Source organism: Caretta caretta, chromosome 26, assembly GCF_965140235.1.
Source record: "Caretta caretta isolate rCarCar2 chromosome 26, rCarCar1.hap1, whole genome shotgun sequence".
NCBI lineage: Eukaryota > Metazoa > Chordata > Testudines > Cheloniidae > Caretta > Caretta caretta.
Window position 1 is genome coordinate 1,587,881 of NC_134231.1, and position 21,539 is coordinate 1,609,419.

General features: G+C 47.4%; 1 protein-coding gene across 3 annotated transcripts in view; it reads right to left on the reverse strand.

Moving 5' to 3' along the window:
- The window catches only part of PLEKHA2 (pleckstrin homology domain containing A2), a 55,955-nt gene extending 46,956 nt beyond the window's left edge, over nt 1–8,999 (reverse strand). The window contains exon 1 of one of the 3 annotated variants that reach the window (XM_075123515.1): nt 8,866–8,999. The gene's annotated coding sequence lies outside the window, so the exon portion shown is untranslated. Of the gene's footprint in view, nt 1–8,338; nt 8,595–8,865 lie in introns of those variants that run through there. The other 2 variants (XM_048829353.2, XM_048829352.2) reach the window with 2 other exon arrangements.
- Nucleotides 9,000–21,539: the final 12,540 nt, after the last annotated feature.

Below are 21,539 nucleotides of genomic sequence, written 5' to 3' on the forward strand. Positions count from 1 at the left end.
ATTTCACAGCCCAAACGTCAGGAAATTAAACAACAGATACCGGGTATTTAGCTTGGTCTAGAGGCTGAGCTCCTCATCGCAGGATGGTTGAAGTAGGTAATAGAAGGTTCAGGCCTCAATCCTGGCAGGCTCCCACACCCACGCAGAACGCGGTTGGATTCAATGGAGCTCCCAGCAGGGTTTCAGCAGCATGGTCAGCTGCAGGACTGAGGCCTGGGATTGTATTCAGTCTGTTATCCAAACTGCCTGGTGCCTCTGCTAGGGACAGGACAGAACCAAACCCTACCCCACCTTTGCATGTTTCTGCTATTAGCAGACAGGCCACCACAAACTGAGGAATTCCAGGTCACGGCGAGACAAAGACACCAGCATAACAATTCTGGACACATTCGGAAGCTGGGTAAATAAAAAAAACAGACCAGAGTGACCAAAATAGCTCAGCTGAGGAACTGCAGGAGTTAAGAGAGCAGGGAGCTTCCAGGAACTACAGATGGCCTTAATCACTACAAGCTGCTCGCTAGCCCGACAGCACTATTGCAAGAGGACTCAGAACACTTCACTGTTCCCCACCTTGTCACAGCAGAAGGGCCACCTGGATGGTCACAGAGCAGCAGCAGGCCAAAGAGAAACAACGGACCCAGGACGGAGCAAGACATCATCCCTTGCAACAGAGCAGCAGCTGGTGATGCAGGGAGGCCTAGGAGGACCCCACCCCCTTTCTACTCCACAGGCATCTAGGAGACAGCAAACTCAAAGGCCCGCAGCCCTTGGCCAAAACAAACAAAACAATAATTACAAACGGGTGAACAGCCAGGAGAGCTTTGTGGCAGGAAAAGCACAAGTCACTCAGCCCCTGAGAACTGCAAAGCCTCAAATCAAAGCGAGAGAGAGCGTGTGTGCACGCACACACTCACTCCTAGGGAATGGAAAATAAACTGCAACTCCTGCAGAAAGCATGTGTAGTTGGGATGCAGAGTCAGCAAGACAGCAATGATCAGTCCTCTCTGGGTAAAAACGTGTCACTAAATCCACTCGAGCCACAAACACCTTCCAACACTACCTTTGTTCCTCAGGGCCCAGCATCTGCCACCGAGCCTCAGGGCTCCTGTGCCCTACAGGAACATTGTTCTACAAAGGGACAGAGCATGGCTGAACAAGGAGAGCTCAACAGTTGCAGTCTGAGCAGGAACAAACTGTCCTTTTGGAGAAGTTGAGAGTTTTTCAAAAAGAGCCATAAGAATCTGGGAAGATTCAGCCCTACAGAGAAAGAACCTCCCTCCCTGCTGGCCAAGAGCTCAGATACCACACAGAGAGACTCCTGAGAAAGTCAGTGAGAGAGAAGAACAAGATGCCAGGTTTGACAGCGTGATGGTTAGAACCCTGGCGACTGGTCTCTACGAGCACCCGCAACTGGTGCTGGTGCAAGGGAGGAAGATTTGGGACCTAGCTCTTCGTCATCTTGCAACACTGTCATTTACAGTAAGTGCAAAGTGGGTGCAAAGCCCCACCAGTCTAGAGTGGCAGAGCCTCACACTCAATCTGCAGGGTGTGAACGACTGGGGCAATGGAGAATCAGGCCCTTTAAGGTGGAGCTCACTGCGGATGCAGTCTATGGGACTGATTCTCCACTGCCTTGCACACTGTCGCCATTTACATACATGTAGAGTTGGCACAAGACGCTACCCACTTTGCACTGGTCCATGTCCCAACACAAGGTGCAGAGCAGTGGAGAATCAGACACTGTATGTAGGTAGCTGGAAAGGCACCATATCTCAGAAACGCCTTGGGCGAGAAGCCTCGTAATTACTGTGACTCTTGGTGGATGGAATGGGAGGTGACCTATATCTCGTATATCAAATACGCCACAGGTGGAGTCTGGCTGTGAACTAGCAGGAGCGTGAAAGGCAGCCCATGTAAGCCCCACCGAAATGGGCAGCACAAATAAAGGTCTTCTACAGATAAGGAGAAAATACGATTTTTTACCTTAAAAATTGTGATGGGTGGTTTCAGGGGGCACCCCTGTAGAAACGTACTGTCCAGTAGTTAGACAGATGGGACAGAGAATAAAATGTCTGCTGTCATCTATTCATATTTTCAGCATCAGCGTTTGGAGCCATGTATCACATTCAGAAGCAGGGTGGGAAGCGACCAGGGAGACTTGACTGGCCTGGAAGCAGCACCCAGCAGAGACAGGGCGCTGTTTTGACAAAGGTCACCTCCTAGTAAACGTCTATTGACTTAGGGGAATTTGAGCAGTCTTACTCTGAAGAGACCAAAGGCTGAAGGGCAGAGTGTGGGTAGTCTGGCTTGCTGGCACGGGTGAGAGAGAGAGAAGGCAACACACCGAAAATTATGAAGACCTTTGGATGTCATTAGAATCAGATTAGCCATTTGGCCCAGACAGAATAAAGGATACTGTGAAACAGATTTGGAATCAACGTTAATTATTAATATATTAAGCCATTGCCTCTAGACACATGACAATAAATATCATAGCAGAGCACTGTTAAATACAAACACTGGGCCCAGGCCAAGGCAGGAGGACAGCACTGGCTTTCCCAGGCTCTGCTGACATGGAGAAGCTGTTCCAGTTTAACTAAAGGTATGATTTTAAACCGATATAGTTAAAGCAGCACAAATCCCTGTGTGGACCCTTATTTTTGTTTCAGAGCACACTGATATGGTTCAGCTTAAATCAAATCCTGACTGATTTCAGATCAGCAGAAATAAGAGTGTCCACACAGGAGTTTGCACCAATTTAAAACCATACCTTCAGTTCAGCTGGTCTGTGTGTGTAGACTGGGCTTCAGAAATGCTGCTGCAAATAAAAAGTAAGACAGGTCATGGTGTTTCAGAAGGGGAGGAAAAAGGAGACACACACACCATCTGGTGAGGAAGCTGGGAAGACATGTGGCCCATCAATTCCACCAGGAACAAGCTCAGGGCCCAGTTCTGCCAGCTTTACCTCAGGCTGGCTCCACAAGTCACCCCACTGAAATGAACGTGACCACTCATGAAGTAAGGTGCTGAGCAAGGGGGCAGGTTAGGCCCAAAATGAAAGAGCTGATTAGCCAGGTGCTATCAAGTTGCAGAGCGTGTGTATTAGCAATACACTGCTTCTCAGGTGTTTACAAAGTTGTTCAGTAAGGCCGTTCCCTGACAAGTCCAGACAAGTGACATTCCCATAGTCATGGGGCCCTTAAAACGGTACAGTTACAACTCAGCAGCACCTGTGAGCAGTAGCCAAACTCTACTTGGAAGTGACCCTAATAAAGATGCAAATTATTTTATGAATCTCAGTCTTTAGTCAAGGCCCTTAAACCACAGAGTTAGTACAAAGTGTAAAGAAATCGACTTTACTAACAGAGATAAAGGGCAGCTGTACCACGGTACTAACAGGCGATAACAAATTAACGAAACTCGAGCACCAGGCACTTCTGGGCTGCAGAACCCCTTCCTCTGCAGTGTTATGTGAAAGGCTGGTCAAAAATGCTGCGGTTTCTTATGGTTTTGCTCTGCCTCAATTAACACGAGCTTGATCAAGAATACTCAGATGCTCAGCTCCTTCTGCACAGGAAAAGGTGACAGTGACCAACCTTAGATTGCACTTTGAGATACAAAAATCAGTGGGCAGATGAGATAATGATCACGCTGAGCTTTAAGTTCTGGAATGTACTCTTTTTTAGCATGCTATAGGGAGGCAATCATCATGCAAACCCCTTACTCTGGTTACAGTGATCCATTTTCCAGTATGCTGCAGGACAGAAGTTGCACTTATCCACCTGTCTCTTTAGAACCATCCACAGTTTCTCTTTCCCATAAGCTCAAAATAAGAATAGCATCTGCAGTTCCACTAGGTGGGGGTTTTCCCATCTTCCAGCTCCAGAAATCCGGCCGGAGTCAGGAAGAGTTTTCCCAAAGTTTAGTCTTGTTATAATATTCAGCACTTATGTAGCACCTGACACCTTCAAAGCACTGTACAACTTAGTCAACTGGCTGTACAGTTAGATGCATTCTGGGAAGTTTACACCTTCATATTTCACATCCAACATTGTTCACTGCCAGAGAGAGAACACTAGACTGAACATACCATTGACCTGTTCTACTGTAGCATTTCCTACCACATGCATATTTGCATAGAAATACTGTTACCCACCATGAGTTCACAGCCCTGAAACAGGTTTAAGACACGATAATGAGGAAATCAGAGTAGCAGCCGTGTTAGTCTTTATCCGCAAAAAGAACAGGAGTATTTGCGGCACCTTAGAAACTAACACATTTATTAGAGCATAAGCTTTCGTGGGCAACAGCCCACTTCATCGGATGCATCGAATGGAACATATAGTAAGATATATACTACTTACTATATATTCCATTCGATGCATCCGATGAAGTGAGCTGTAGCCCACGAAAGCTTATGCTCTAATAAATGTGTTAGTCTCTAAGGTGCCGCAAGTACTCCTGTTCTTTTTAACAAGGGAAGAATCACAGGATAAGGCTAGCAGAGTCAACGATGATTTGAAGGCATCTTAATTCATGGCCAGAACCTTTGCCTGAAACTCAGTAACCAATTACTTCTGTTCCTCAATTATTAGAACAAAGAGCTGATGATCACTGGAGCAACCACACAAGCTGGAACAGATGATACATATTTATATTTTCTGTATCCTACAACAGTGGAAGACAGCACCGTCTGAGACACAAAGAACTGACTGCAAAAAGGGGAAAAAACTCAGTTGTGCTTATGCTTTACAACTACTTAACATAATTTAGAACTGCTAATGACTCCCTGAAGGCCTAGCAATCCGAAGAGCATGTCCCGTTATAACTTTAGATTACATACATTATAAATTATGAACAGGATAATGATACTGAGCACATGAAGTCACAGTTTATGGGAGAAGTTTCAATCTGATTTCTGGAAGCCAGTCTGAAATCTAACACTGATTTAAAGAATTTCCCAAGACTAGCAGTGGAATTAGGCCCTTAGGATCTCATTACTGGTTCCAATTTATGTCAACACAACACAGAATGAAGTTCTCTTGCTTTCTGGGATTCTTTCCTTCTATTGCCTTTTCAACACAGTTAGATGAGCAAAATATTCATAAATTCACCCCCTTCCAAAAAAAAAACAAAAACAAAAACCACACCAAAATACCCCCAAAACAACACAACCCTGGCCTGGTTCAACTAATGTGATGACCCAGTAAAGAACTTACTGGAAAAGATTTCCAGCACAAGACAACCAACCTCTCTGATTTCCACCCAGGATACAGGAAGAGTATGGCACTGCTCCCTGAATAAAACAGCCTCACCAGGAGTTATAAAATGGAAAGGGAATCATTCAAATCACATTCAAACCCAATTACAGTTACTGTCAACTCAATGACCTGTGATGCTGCGAGGGGGCAGAGTTCCCAGGAACTGAATCCCAAAATCTCAGTTATCAAAGAGAGGGATGCTTTTCCCTCGTTTTGTCCTGAGATGCAACGTTACAGGGGTTTCTTCACTTTTTCATCCCGCTTCAGCGACACTGAACAGCATCATCATCAATGCAACTCTTAGAGCAAAAAGCATATTAAGAAAAAAGAAATCTTCAGACTTGGTGTTCCTAAAATGACAGTGCAAAGTAGCCATTCGATAAATTAGGGTGTGTCTACATGTACATTAGAGAGACGAGGTGGGGGAAGGAATATATTTTATTGCACCAACTTTTGTTAGTGAAAGACAAGCTTTTGAGTTGACACAGAGCTCTTCCCAGTCTACACCAACAGAAGTTGGTCCAATAAAATATATTACCTCCCGCACCTTGTCTCTCTAATATCCTGGGACCAGCATGGCTACAACAAAACCACATACATGTGGATATACAGGAAAATTAATCCAAATTAATTAAGGGTGTGAATGTGAAGTGAATTAGTTAAACCACATTAAATCCCTGTGGGAATACCATGATTCAGAATTAAAGCGGCCTTCACTTCCTAAGTGAATTAAACTAAACCAAATTAAAACACCATCCACACAGGGATTTAATTCAGTATAGCTAATCCACTTCAAATTCACACCGTTAGTTAATTTGGATTAACTTTCTGGATGCCCCCATATAGACAAGCCCTTAGATGGTCCAGTATGACACAGCTAGGTCAGTCTAGGGCACAGTGCAGGAGATCACACTGCAAGGGACTACAGAGTTTAGGGATTTGTAAATGGAAGAGTCATATGCTGTGCAATAAATGGGTATTCTGCTGGCACCAGACTCTGAGAGCCTCTGCACTTGGTATCCTTGAAAATAATGGGAACCAAGATACTGGATCCACTCCAAGGAAACAGCATCACTGTCAACATGGATCTATCTACCTTTTTAACTATTTGTACTGGACTTGTCACCTTGGTACCTGGATCTACAGCATAGTCAATGCTTTTCTTACAGACAACAGAGACAGTTTCCCTCTCTCAGGAGTTTAAATGTGAGATGACACGGGACTACTTTAGCTCCACTGCTGTCTTGGGTCACCAAATTATACCCACTCTTCCACAAAGCATCAACAGTTCCCAAGGCACCACCTAGTACACAGTTATTAAAACATGCTACGCTATGACGGATGATCGTTTAGACCTTTTATGACATTACCACATCTGCAAACTCCACTTCCTTTTATCTATGCTCACTAAAGAGAGCTCACAAAATTCTCCCCATTAACTCACAGAATGCTGACAGTTTCCAGAGGAAGGGCAGGTGAACAGGAGAACAGATGTAAATATTCTGCGGAATAGGTTCAGCAATCAAACTCATGTTTATTGCAAACATTTGTATTTATTAAACAATTAACCGGCTCAAAGGAAGGCCTGACAGTAGTGAGGTTAAACTATGTCATTACAGCATCATTCTGTTCATAAAAGAATTGTCAGAGGCAACTTGATCTAGTGAAACTAACCAGGAGACTGGGATTCTGGACCCAGGATCTCATCCTGCCTTTCCCACTGACCATATATTAGTCACTTAAGCCCAAGATTTTGGGTGCCAACAATCTGAGACACACAAAAGTCAGTGGACACCATTGAAAATGTGGGCCTTAACCTCTCTGCTTCAGTTTTCCCACCCGTAAATATTCTGCGTTGGGAAGGTTAGAGTGCCACAGAAACACAGCAAATTGTTATTGATTATGAATCATGCAACTGCAGAGGGCTTTCGCTATGGATTCAGGCTATGCGTCCAGGAGCTGCTAAGAAAAGGTTCTTGCAATATTCCAAGACTGACAAACCAACCCCATCCTGACTTTTCCCTTTTGGGACAGAACCCCATGGGAATGCTGACAGCTTCCTCTGTATACAAGATAGCAACATACTGAAAAGAGACCAAGACACGTACTGCCTTTAACTCCCATTAGCGCTAATGGCAGTCAGGCACTTGAAATCCTTTCTAGGGGCCAGACCCAAAGTCCTCTGAAGTCATGGAAAGACTAATTCGTACCCATGAGCCCTGGTTCAGACCCAAGGCAGGAATACAGTGTGCAGAGTAAGGATCAGAATAGACCACATAGTTGAATAAAACCTTCACAAGGATCTTACATGGTCTTCTCTGACCACGCATGAACATACCTCTTAAGACGCTAAACCAAAACCCCCTCTTGAATTCCAGTACATAACCAGCCCCAGTTCCCTGTCGAAACTCCGGGCAGCATACAGCGCCCTTTGCAAGCTCCCTGAAGGATGCCTGGGCATAAAAAGCCCTTTGTGGTCTTCAATGGGCCACGTGCACAGCGACAAACTCTTCTGAGAATCAGCTCAAACTGCAGAGAGTATCAAAGAGACAGGACTTTGTCTGTGAGCAGAGGCACCGTGGGGGCTCCACAGAAATACCCCCAGTGGGAGCCCTTGGCACACAGAGTCATTCCAGCCTCTTTCCAGCTTGAGCCAGGCGTCGCTAACTAAAAACCTCGGGGGAGGGTGCTCAGCGCCCAGGGAACCCAGGCGGCTCCGCGATGCCCCGCGGCCACAAAGGCCTTTCCCGGCGCTGCCCGGGCCGCGCAGAGGCACCTCCTGGGGCAGGCTGCAGACAGGCAGCGCCGTGCGCCCCGGGGATGTTCGGTCCCCAGGAGCTGCAGTCAGGCGCTGAGCTCCGACCCCCCAGCACCCAGACCCCGCCGCCCAGGGGCGCTCGGCCCATTGCACCCCTCCCTTCCCGGGGTGCCCCCCAAACTCTCACCCCTGCCCAGGGCGCTCCCCTCCCGGCAGCCCCGCGTCGCCTCCATCCACCCCCCGGCTCGGGCACCCTCCCCGGGGGACGCTCCTGCACCCCTCCGGGGCGCCCCGCGCCTGGGCGCCGCTCCCCACTCACCCAGCGGCGTCTGCGGGCGGCGTCGGGGGCTGGGGCTGGGGCTGGGGCTGCGCCCCCGGGGCATGGCCAGCCGGGCGCTGCGGGCTCCGCGCGGCTCCGGCGCTGCGATCACATCGGGAGCCGGGGGCGTGTGGCTCCGGCGCCTCGTTTTTTCCGGGTTAATTTTTACGCTTCGCGTCCGCAGCAAACCCAGCCCCGGATGTGAGTGCAGGGGCCGGGAGCCGGCTGGGTGCGCTCAGGGTGCGGGAGCGCTGCGCGCCCCGGGAGCCGGGGGCAGCGGGGACGGGCGCTAGAGACCTGCCCCCGCTCTGTGGGGCCCGAGCCGAGCCCGCTGCCTGCAGCCGAGCGCGTCGCCAGCCCGGGGGGGGGGAGGAGGGGGTGATTGTACAAATACAGTCTCACCCCGGGCAAAAAAGTGTAGATTTGCACCAATTTTTTTGTCATGCTTGTCCCGCGCCTTCTGGCATCGCCCTGGCTTTACCCTGCCCGCCCCAGTCCACACACGTATCCGTAGCCAGGGTCAGCACCTGTGGTTTTCATTCAGCAGCCGCGACTTTTGGGGGTTCAGCGTCAATGAACGTGGCTCCGCACGGGAAGGGCAGGCTGCTGAAATAAAAAATCTCAGGACTGCTAAACCCCATGAACCAGTTTTGTTTGGGGGTGGTTGCGTTTTGTTTTCCAAACCACTTTTCACCAGTTCTTACAGCTGTGTGCGGCTCATGTCATGAAAGATGTCATGGTGATGCACAAACAGAAGGGGGCAGATTTAAAAGTTGCTCTGGGAATCTCATCCGCTTCCTGACTTGTGCATGATTAAAATCTCCACCGTAATGATGCAGTTACATTTTGACACATAATTCAGACCCCACTCCTTAGAAAACATTAGGGCACATGAGTAGTTCCGTCCAGTGAATGCACATCGAGTTAATCCAGTGCTGACACCTTGCACAATCATGGTCTCAGGTTGCACCTGCCTTTCCTTTAAAATCCACTGAGATATATGCATCAACCCACCGCAGAATTTGCAGGTTGCATCCGCAGCTGAAAAATAATTCTACAACAAATCAGTGAATCATACCAGGGGTTCCTGAATCAGGACCCTCCTACTTTCATATTTTCATATGTTTCATATTCTCTGTGTGTATATAAAGTCTGCTGCAGTTTCCAGGGTATGCATCCGATGAAGTGAGCTGTAGCTCACGAAAGCTCATGCTCAAATAAATTGGTTAGTCTCTAAGGTGCCACAAGTACTCCTTTTCTTTTTGCGAATACAGACTAACACGGCTGTTACTCTGAGACCCTCCTACTGTGATATTGGCTGTCTGCTTGAAAGGCAAACAAAACAAAAAAAACCACCCCAAAAACCTGTCTAGCATATTACATCAGCAAACTGCCTGTGATGTGATGGCCAGTATTTCCCCAGTGTGGAATTGAGGACCATAAAGTTTTACTTGGTGACAAAATGCAACTGAAAGCCAAAAATGACTGGGATTATTTATAAGATTGCTCCATGTTGTTGTTCATGAAAATGGGGCTGGAAGAGTGAACAATGTCAATATAGCTGGTTGGGTAGCAGTGAAATGCTACCTAATGTCACTTTTAATACACGCCTCTACTGTCACTTATGTGTACTTCATTAAAATGTTGCAAAAATGCAGTTTAGAGTGGACATACCTGTGAAAGCAGTTTGAGACGCTATGTTCCTTTATTGATGAAGTAATGAGCCCATTCCTATCTTCCTGAATCTCACTGAACAAAGCATTCTTCCCACCCCACCCCCAGAAGGCTTTCTTTGTTGTTTGTAAAGCGGAAGGCAATACATCATGTATAAGGCTAGAACAGTTATTGAGCCAATGCCTAATTCGCCCTAGACACCTCCTCCGCTACGGCAAATAACCTTTCTTTATGCAATTGAATAGATCTGTTCCTCATGCAGAGGGCTCCTGCTTCTGTAACGGCCAGAGTGAACTTGCACAGAAACTGTGTGATAAGTGTTTTCTTTCTCCGTGGAGCAGTTTTGCAGAGACCCAAGTCAGAAATTCCGATGAGATTTTGAGTATTTTTCCAAGCAACGTAAGTAACAATCTCCAACTCCCCACATCTTACTTTTTTAGAGAATGGACAGTAGTTTTGAAAACCTATTATGCACTATCTGGAGCTCATTAGATGAAATCTTGTTATTACTTAAAATATTTGCTTCACCCCTAAGAATTTCCTGTGGTCTGGGTCATTTTTAGAACAAGTTTTTTTCCCTTCCATGCTGAAGACATCACCCAACTGCTCTTACTGCAACCGTGCGTGTTCATTGTTGTCTGACCATATTCGGGGCCTGAACTTCCTGAGAGGCAGATAAGAACCACATTGGCTGCAATCAAGAGTAGGCACTGACCCATTGCAGAATACTGCAGAGCGAGGCACGGGCCCTGTTCAGCAGAGCATTTAAGCATGTGCATAAGTCCATCCCTACTCAGCACCAAGCACGTGCTTATTCTGGCTGGGTGAAGTACACCGCCAGGCAGAGGAGCAGAACATGCCTAAGTGCCACTTAAGACTTCCACCTCCGCACAAGGTTGCACCCAGGGAGCCCAGCCGTGGGTGAAGGAGCTATTGTTTTCATAGCCTGCTTTCAAACCACACATTAAATGAGATTATATGGAACATGCAACTCCTTGGCAGTTTCACAGTCCCAGCCACAGATACTGGCTTTTGCCTATTGGCCATGGCAAAGCCTTCAAGCCGTGAGTTCCTCTCGATGCCCCTTCCAGGGGCGTGAGCTTTTCCTTCCTGGTTTATCATCTCGACAGTTCCATCCTCTCACAAATATTTTGCTGTTGAGATACAGCCCTGCAACAGACCCAAACATCTCATGGAAACTGTAACCAGAATGTGTTATTACTTCTGGAGAGAACCCCTGCGCTCCCTCCCCAGCTCTCCCTCTCAACCACCCCCAAGAGCTGCTTGCAAGAGCGTGGGATCCTAGATACCAGTTCTATGTACTTCAGCGCTGTTACACCAGACCTGGATCTGGGCAGAAGGATCTGTTTGGCTGCGTGCAGTTAGAGTGGGGTGGGTGTCTGAGATGAGGGGCAGTGATCAGGAATTAATCACGCCACAGCAAATCATTCAAAGAACTGTATTTTTTTCTCCTTGCTTCCCCTTCCCCCAGCTGGCTGATTCGTGTCTGCCTCTGGACATCATCTCTGCTGGTGACAGTCAGAACAAACTACCCCTCGCCTACCTCCTCCCTCAGGAAAACTCAGAATCATCATCAGGGTTTGTTATTACAGTACCCACACAGAAGACAGCCCTTGTCCCAAGAAGCAGTGTGAACTCACAGGTAAAGAACATGCACCGACTGGATGTACATTGGTGGACAGATTCACTACCTGGGATAGTCTAAATACTCCAGTCAGGTCCCATAGCTTTTTCCTCACTGCAGGTTTCCTTAAATAACAGAAGCCGCAAAAGTCTCCAGGTAAGTAAAACAGCACATTTAGCCTCAGAGACTTACCCCACTTTCTCCAAACTGGGGAGGGCACTTCCCTGCCCAGTAGGAAACCTGTCCCAGCCATTATAGGACACCCCACCTTCCATGTCCTAGCTACATCCCCCACTATTGGGGGTAGGCTGCCTCCATTTATAGCAGGCATCACTGCCAACCTGGAGTCACATGACCCCTCTGTCATGTGCTCCCTGAACTCAGTCCTCTTGGCCTCAGGACCCCAAGCCTTAGAACAGGAGACCTGTGCACTGTTACCCAGGAGTCAAGGGGGTCTGGGTCTCCATTGCCATGCACCTTGTGAGGTCATTTATAACAAGCGCAAAGTGGGTATAAAAGTCTACCAGGGTGACTGGCTAGCCTTTTACATTCCCAATGTACCGGGGCGCATGACTGTGCAAGGTACAGGGCAGTGGAGAATCAGGCCCAAGGTTTATAGGGGAAACTATTGCGTCACGGGTTGCAAAAGGGGACAAATACCCAAAGCCATGCTGCCTAGTGAAGGGTGCTTATTCAACCCAAGCAGGTGACAGGTTTAGAGGCACTTCATGATATCCTTTAAAATGTCTTTTTAGGTGGGTGCAGCTTCAGTTACCCTCTGCTTAGGTGGCTCCTTTTTAGCTCACAAGGTCATGTTTCCTAGTCAACTAGTCACCCAGGTGTGACTGGATGCATGGTGGTGAACGCAGTTTTTATCATTTCTGTCGCTTAGATGCAATCATAAATACATGTACATAATGCAGCAGCCGTATGCAAACTTTCTGGGTTGGAAAAGAGTTGGGTGAACTATTCTCAGTAAACAATTTATCTGGTGAATGGAGTCTCTTTTTCTTTAAGTGGATTATCCATGGCTGGATTTGGCTTTTTCACAGCTATTTTTCTTATTTTGAATGATCTAATTGCTAGTTTATGCTAACGTATTTCAGCCTGTGGGCTGCTTGCAAGCTATTTGCCATTCTGTATAATTGTTCACCTAAGTTACATGGGGCCAGATTTTCAAGAGCTCAGCTCTCATTAAGACACCAAATTAAGTGGCCAGCTTTTCAAAAGAGTTGGGTCCTGAGGCCTTTTAAAAACCTAATTCTGGGTGCTAAGCACTTGAAAATGTGTCCCATGCTGTTGTTCCTGTTTTTTGACTGGCTGTCTCCCAAGTTCCCTGGGAGATTCCAAGCCAGTTGCCTGAATACATCTGACATGAATACTTGTGATCTTGTGCAAAAGCACATTTGCACGAGTATTTACGATCCTTCCCCTTTCTGTGAACAAAATGGTGCTTGCACAGATGATAGAAAGCAAAAAGTAAACACAAGTAAATACATGTGAACACCCTCAAAATAAATTATTTTATTTTATTCAAATGAGACAAAGAGGATGAGGTTTTTCTTTTATTGGACCAACTTCTGTTGGCGAGAGAGAGACAAGCTTTCGAGCTACACAAAACTCTTCTTCAGGCCTGGGAAAGGTGCTCAGGGTGTCACAGCTAAACACACGATTACACAGATAGTTTAACACAAGGAGTTAGGGCATATTCTAAACGTATGTCTACACAGCAAAGACAAAGTGGCCAGCTTTTCAGAAGGGGTCAGCACGTTGGGTCCTGAGGCCTTTTAAAACGACTCGGGCTTGTGGGGCCCAGGCTAACGGGATGTTTCATTGCTGTGCAGATGTCTGGGCTCAGGCTGGACCCCTAGCTCTGGGACCTTCCCACTCTGCAGGGTCCTAGATCCCGGGCGTCAGCCCAAGCCCAGACGTCTACCCAGCAATGAAACAGCCCTGCAGGCCGAGGTGGCTAGCACAGGCCAGCTGAGGGTGTCTAGTTGCTCTGTAGACACATGCACCCTAAGAGACCAGTCTAACTCCTTGTGCAAAGTTACCCATTTGATCTTGTATTTAGCTGTGATCCTCTGAGCACCTTTCCCAGGCCTGAAGAAGAGCTCTGTGTAGCTCGAAAGCCTGTCCCTCTCACCAACAGAAGTTGGTCCAATAAAAGATATCACCTCCCCCACCTTGTCTCTCTAATATCCTGGGATTGACACAGCTACAACTCCGCTTTTGTTCGTATAAACGTGTGTAACAAAGAGTTAGACCTCCCAATCTGTGCTTTTTCATTAGTCTAGCCAATGAGTTTGTCTCTTCTAATTATTCTCTGCTTTCCACTCCCTTCTCTGCTGGAAAGCGCTGATTGATGTCTGTTAGTATTTCAGACACTGGGCTGGTCACACTTAGCAGGAACGTCTGTGGGCTCTGCTCTCTTAAGCAAGGCTCCGATCAGCGTTCTCACGGAGGTGGCCACTTTCTGCTGGATTTCTCTTTCAATATTTCCACATGCAGCACAGAAATGGCATTTTTCACAGGCGCGCTCAGACTACCCCTGCCAACTCTTTTTTCCTTTTTCTTTCTGCCTACTTTGCAGCGATTAAAATGTTCCATGGCCTATTTTTAGATCGGGCCATCTTTTGCAGATCTTGTGACGGCACGAAGGCCTGGGTCTGAAACAGCCCTGTTTTCTACGAGCAAAGTCACATGGGAGCGGATCATGTGGGCACTCCTGATATAGCTATAGAATCTGGAGCCTTTTCTCTTTTCGCCCATAGCTGATAGGTTTTGTTGCCACTACGGCTTACTATCCCTCTCTCCAAAGGGAGTTTGTGTATCTACATATAACTGATCAATGATCCCATAGTGGCACCAAGCCTCAGAGCCCCCAGCTCCCCCTTCTCCAGCCACTGGGGCTGAGGGAAGCAGAACAGAAACTCCCTGATGAGGGTGTTGCGCCAGCCCCCTGGAGCAGCAAAAACTTCCTCAGCAACAGCTGGGATCCGCAGCAGGGCAGGGAGAAGCCCAGCCAGAGCCCCCTGCCTCCCTCAGCACTCTCAGAGGTGGCTGCCCCTCTGGAGACATCAGGTCGAAACTCCCCATTTCCCCTTCCTCCCCCCATGGATTGGCAGAAACAGAACTTGGGGGGGAGGGGGAGGCATTGGAACCTTTCTCAGCAATAACCAGGAGGAGCAGCAGGGGCAGGCAGGGCAAATCCCAGCTGGTGTGGCCTACCTTCTCCTTCCACTTTCCCCAGGCCATCCTCGCCCCGGGGCACCATAGGAATTGCCAGGCTGGATCAGACTCGCGGTCCAGCTAGCTCGGTATCCGGTCTGCGTGTGACAGTGGTCAGCGCCAGATGCTCCAGAGGAAGGCACAAGAACCCCACAGTCAGCAGATGTGCAATCTGTCCCCATCCAAACTCCTAATAGACATTAGCTTAAGCCTTAAAGCAAGAGATTTTATATCCCATCCAAATTTTTTATTAACATTAACTGTTATAACTCTGGATAGTCTTGTTAGCCATAGAAGTGTTCAGTTCCTCTTTGAATCTTGCTCAGTTCTTGGCCTCAATGGCATCATGTGCAGTCAGCTCCACAGTTAAGTATGTGTTGTGTTAAAACATTTTCTTTTCTCACTTTTGCATTTGCCACTTTTCAGTGTCAGTGCATGTCCCCTTGTCTTGAGTTCTGAGGCAGGGAGACTCAGCAGACTTCACTACAGTCTGAGCTCCGGACATGATTTTCTGTTGGCCCCATACTCTATTCCCAGCCTCCCTTCCATTATTAGTATTAATGGCTTCCCGCCATTAGTATTACTGATTATTTGTATGAGTATAGCACCACCAAGCCCCAGTCATGGACCAGAACCCCACTATGCTGGGCGCTGCACAAACACAGAACAAAAAGACAGTCCCTGCCCCAAAGAACTTACAGTCTAAGACTAAGACGAGACAACAGCTGGATACAGACAAAGTACGAGGAAACAATGCGACACTCTTGGGCAGCGGTCCAGCTTACCCTCTCGCCTTTCTCTCTCTCCCCTTCCTTGTTTTTCTCTTTGCTCCTACTCACTTGCCCCTTTACCTTATCCCAGTCCCACCATACAATAATTATGACAATACAATAGATACAATTCACAAAGAAAAGAGAAATGTAGCTAAGAAAACTTACTGCCATTCCAGTAGTGCCGACTCCAAAATGTTCACAAGTCATAAGTCCGCTTTCACTTGAAAATCATGAATCAGTGCCCCCCCACCATGAGATTGGCTTAAATATGATGAGATTTTAAACAATAATAAATGAGTGTGTGTGGGGGGGTCTGTTTGTTTGTCTGCTTGTGTCTTTAGGGTTCAAGTTTTCAAGCTTTCCCCCACAATCATGATGTCTAGAAATGTCCCCCCTTTTAAACAGCAGCTGAGATTCTAAGATAATAACATGACTCCAGGAGCTGGGGCTTTAATACAATCCCCAAAATCACAAGTGTTGGCACCCCTGCCATTCTCCCCCAGTCACTCTGTTTGCACATTGTGCTGCTTATCTCCACCATGGGTCGGCTGTTTATCTCTTAACACTGTAAGCTTTTCAGGGCAAGGCCTGCACGGGCCTATGTGTTTGTGCATCACCCAGCACAATGGGGCCCCTGATCCCAATAGGGCATTAAGTGTTACCACCATATAATAGATAATAATGGCCACATGCTGCATGCAGAACACACCCTTCATTATGGGTTCAAAGGCACAGAGTGGTGGGAAGAGGAAAAGCGAGATCTCCCAGCAGGGCTGATTGTAATAAGTAGAAGCTGAATTAGTCACCATGAAAGTTTAATCTCTTTAGTCTCTGTGGACACACAAAGTGCTACTTGTTCAGGGCTGTGTAGCTCATATGACCACGTAACATGCGCTTAGAACTGATGTTTCAAGCTCCTTGCGACGAAGAACGTCAGCTCTATGGAGCCATCTGGCTCTGGCTGGGTGGGGTGCACAGCAGGGTCACATCCTCCAATGCAGCATACGGTGATGGGTGTGCCCAGAGCAGACTCAGGGGCCATGATTAGTTCATACCCAGGTCTGGGTATATTTATAGTCTAGCCCAGGCCCACAGCTATACAGTCAGGGAAAGATAAACCCATCCTCAAAATCCTTGAGTAAACCTGAAAGAACATCCAGCTCTGCATAGGGTTGGCCAGTCGGGGGGTTAGGGGCATAACCCCAGTGAGACTCACCTCCCTGGCAATGCCCAAGGCCTTTGCTGTCCATGGCTGACATTTGTCCTTTTTATTGATTCGTTCTAGAGGCAGGATGTCCAGTGGTTAGGGTACTAGCCTAGGACTTGGGAGACCTGGCTCCAGTTCCCTGCTCTGCCAGAGACTCCCTGTGTGATCTTGGGCAGCTCTGATGATATAAACTGTGTCCACGCTGTGGGTACTTTGCTGGCACACTATATGGTCTAGCACTTCTCATATAGACCTGGCCTGAGTGAGCTCCTAGTTGCCAGGGAGGATAGGGAAGCAACTTACTCAGGACCGGTTATATTGGTAGCTTATGGCTTAGCTGTGAAATGAAAAGCAGTATCTTTGAATGTGCTTTTCAACTGCAGAGTTTATTTGACTTACGTCTGGCTTGGTCTCTTGAGATTTAAACAGAAAACAATCTGAGACCCTCTGACTCTAGTGCAAAAAGAAATTAGGGCAAACGTATCAGCTGCTAAACGGTTAGTTTTAACAACATCCAGCATCACAGTATTACAGCTAGCAGGTACGCTGGTTTCACAGCTACTGGTGTATTTCACATTTCCTTTATTGTTGTAACAGCTGAGCTTTCGTAATGAAAAGCATGACACTGCACGGCATCACGTCACAGGGAACTCAACAGCAATTTACCAACAACAGCCACTGCAATGAAAATGGGATAGTGAAACTGTGTTGAATCCCCTGCGTTCCTTGTCCCAGCGCTGGAGCCTCTCTGGGGCCCATTGCAGTCATCACTGAAACAGCATTCCAGGGTGGCCCCGCTCGCACTCCTGTACCAAGCCTGGTCACAGAAGGACTTGTAGGAACAAGACTTAATGACACTATCTGAAAAGAAACACACGCGTATAGGCTGTTACATATTGTCATGGCAGTAGGCTACTGGAGTGAACAAACTCTTTTTTCCTGGGTTAAGCTGATATGTCAAGTCCCATCACTGAGTAAGCTAGAGATCTCCTTTATGCTTGAGAAGTGGAGTAAAAATGTCGCCTTCCCTGCTCCCAGAACTGATTCTCTGCCAGGAGATATATCAGCTGAGACAGTTGAACAGCCATGCAGTACTGCACAGTGAGCCTGGGGAATAATCCACAGAACTGATATGGGTTCAAAGCCCTCCAGAATCAACTCTCAGCCATCCCACTATGCAGTAGGTGGCGAAGTATTGTTCATAGCCACACTGCTTGAAAGGCCAAAGCTAGACAGCGAACCAGTGGCAGAGCCCGGGTTAGAATTCCGGCCCATCTGCCTTCCAACTCTGTGCTCTCTGCTCCACACCACACTGCTGTCCCTCAGCTCCTGGGCTGGAGGGAACTCGGTCTTTCTGGTGTCAGACTGTTGTTTCTGGAGGACCAGAACAGCACATTGTAAAAAGGACTTTCTCCGGGGCAGAAAATTCTTGCTGTGTATCTCAGACCACATGTGATTCTTTCACAGGATGTCAGTGCCCTGTGCACTCACTGCTGAAAGCAGAGAATGCCACCAATACCCACAGCAGCTGCTACTTCTTAGCCAGAAGTCAGCATCAGAGCTGCGACTGTGGGCAACAATTATGGAAACTGCTGGGAAAAATCCCAGTTGCACAAGAAGCAAAACATTTTGGAGTTTTGCCTTAATTTTATCTTTACTGTTTCCTACAAACCAACAGGTGATTGCACACAATCAAGACCAGCACATCTCTGCTTGGGATACAATTATGAAAATGCATAAGATATGGAATTCTTCACTGAATGGAGTTTCCCCAGAAGAAAATCTAGGGGAAGATGGTGAGATTTTACTTTTGACCAAATTCCCATGAAAATATCAGTTTCTGCACACAGACATTCTCCAAGTGATCATTTTCCCCAGCTGTCCTCTGGTGACCTTCAGAAATTCCTATGGCTTTTAGGCTGCTTTCATGCCAAAGGATTGGAAACATCACCACTTGAATTAAACTGTACATATTTCTGCATAAGCCAGCAAAAAATAAATACATTCATTTCTTCTGCTCAGACTATTTATGTTTTCATAACTGGAAAGGAATCTCCTTGAGCCTGGACTATTTTACGTATTTTATTTATTCACCTTTATGCTTTCCTGGAGCTCTCATTGCTGTACTCTCTGAGCTCCTCGGATATACTAATGGAGTTTTCTGCACATCTCTCAAGAAATACTTTCTCCATTAAACTGAGCCACAGCAAGGGTAAGGCCCCGATTCTCCAATGTACTGAGGTACTTAAATATCTTTAAGTATCTGGGCCTACGTGACTTGCTGAAGGTCCAGCAGTGAATCTGTGACAGAGATTAGAATGGGGCCCAGCTTCTCTGAGTTCCTTACCTGCAAGCCAGCCCATCCTTCCTCTGACTGGTTCCTTGAGCTAACAGTGTTGCTTGATTTGAATGGCTCCTGACAAAGGCAAGTCCCAGTGGAATGGTATCATATTGACAAAAGCACCTTGTTTTTATGCATGGTTCAGTAATGGGAAGTCTTTTAAAGAGCCAGGCTAATTAGCCATTGGTAAGCCTACTTACCGAGGGATGTGGTGGATTTTTTGTCACTTGGAGTCTAAATCAAAATGGACATCTCTCTAAAGGAGGGGCTCTCGCTCAGCCAGAAGGTCTGAGCTGGATGCAGGAGCCACTGGGTACAATTCTCTGGCTCGTGCTATGCAGGAAGTCAGCCAAGATGTTCAGAACTGGTCCCTTGGGGCATTAAAAATCTCTGAATCTGTGAGTTTTGGCTCAGCGTAAATGAACCCGCTGATTCAATGCAGATCAGACCTCATCCTTGTTAAAGCTGAGCTGTGAACTAACCACAACACACTTTTACTACCTATAAGCAGGCTCACCATTCTCCTTACTTACCCTGTGCAGTGAACAGAGTCTAAGGCCCCTGCTGAGCACTCTGCTTACTCCCTCCCGGCCTATGAAGCCATGGTAGCTGTTAGGTCATTAACACTTCACTATATTGCTTCTTAGTGGAAATAAAGTCAAACCAATTCCAGGGATGTTTCTGGCAAGTCTGCTTAGCCCCAGGAGACTGGTTGGCTGTTTGCTGTCGCATTTCAGCAGATTTCTCCAGCCTGAACATTGACAGCAGCTAGACATCTATTTAGATGTCTCACACAGGATCTATGGGCTTCCAGGATGGCCCAGGACCCAGGACTGCTGTTTTCCATTTGGCCTTCACTGTGACTTTTACTCAAAAGCTTGGAAGCCTTTGCTGAGTCCTTCCTGCACGGCTGCCGGCGCTGAACTCCCAGTACCACAGGAGCAGGAGAAACACATGCAGGCTCTGCCAAGCCTCAGTTCTTTGATCTTGCAATCTGGACGAACCCCCCTGCTAGGACTGCCTCTGACAAGCCCTTTCTGTGCATCAGCTCCCCTCTCAGCAGCAGACTCTGGACATTTGCGGAGAATGCCCTTGGGGAAAGTGCTGCGTCTTTTCCTGGAACCAACTGAAATCTAAAACGGACATTTTAAAAATAAACTCCTTGCTGGGGAAGGTTTCCCCATCTCCATTTCTGAGCTCTTCCTCCTTGGGTTCTGCCGGGGACCCTTTCTCCTCTATAGCATGTATCCATTATTCTACCTTCTGCTCATTTTGTGGGGACTATTTTTTCTCTGCCCAGAGTCATCCCCATTCTCAGTCACCTTTGCTGGCCTCCTAACCGCATCCCCCCAGTTCTCCCACCTCCATCTACTGCTACCTACTCCCCTCCTTCTCAGCACTGTCTGCCCCTCCCATCTTACTCCAAATCCAATTCAGAATTGCTCTAATGGCTTTGGAAACACTCTCTGCCTCACTCCAACTCACTTCTTCAAGCCTGGATCCATCACCCCGCCTTCCTAGCTCTCCCCAGGTGATGACTGAATGCTCCTTCATGTCCCTAAACCTCGCTCCTCTTCCTCCAAGACACTGTCTTTTCCTCTTAAAGTCTCTTTTCTCTTTAGCTTGCGGCTGACTTTTTTAAAGAAGTAATTGATGCTGCTGCGTGTGAAGTGTTATGTTCCTGGTATACGCACATGGAGAAGTGAGATAAAAACAGAAATGCTCTTGCTGGAAGGTTGCAATGTAACATGACTTTATGTCTTAGAATTCAGAACAACAACACACAAGAAGCCACAAGACAACAACACACAAGAGCACACAAGAGAGAGACAAAGCAGGCTGCTCCCTAAAACACAGAGGCACAACTCACTCCACCATACCTTAGGTGGTAAGGCCCAGATCTCACCTGTCCCTGCAGATCCCAAGCCTGTAAGCAGGCCCAGAACCCGCCCGACACCTGGCAATTTAAAATGATAGCCTACACTTATAACAGAGTTTTCGATACACCACATAAAGGTCACATTGTAGGGAAACTGTGCGCTGTGGAGCCTTTTGGGCCTGACTGTGGGCTTGCTCCCCTAGACGCTATTCACTAGCGATTGCTTTGTACTTGTCGACAGGGACTTACCTGTTGCAACGATGGTGGAGCAGGCATCTGCATAGTGAGGGCAGCCGTGGGATCCCTGCTGGTTGCAGTCATCCTCATTCGATGCAATGCAGCTGTGGCACTTGAGAGCCTTCCCTTGGCAAAAAGGACAAGAGACGAGCGTGAGTGGAATTGTGTTGCATGTCCTTCAGGCCCAGCCTGCTTTGTGTTACTTTTCTGATCA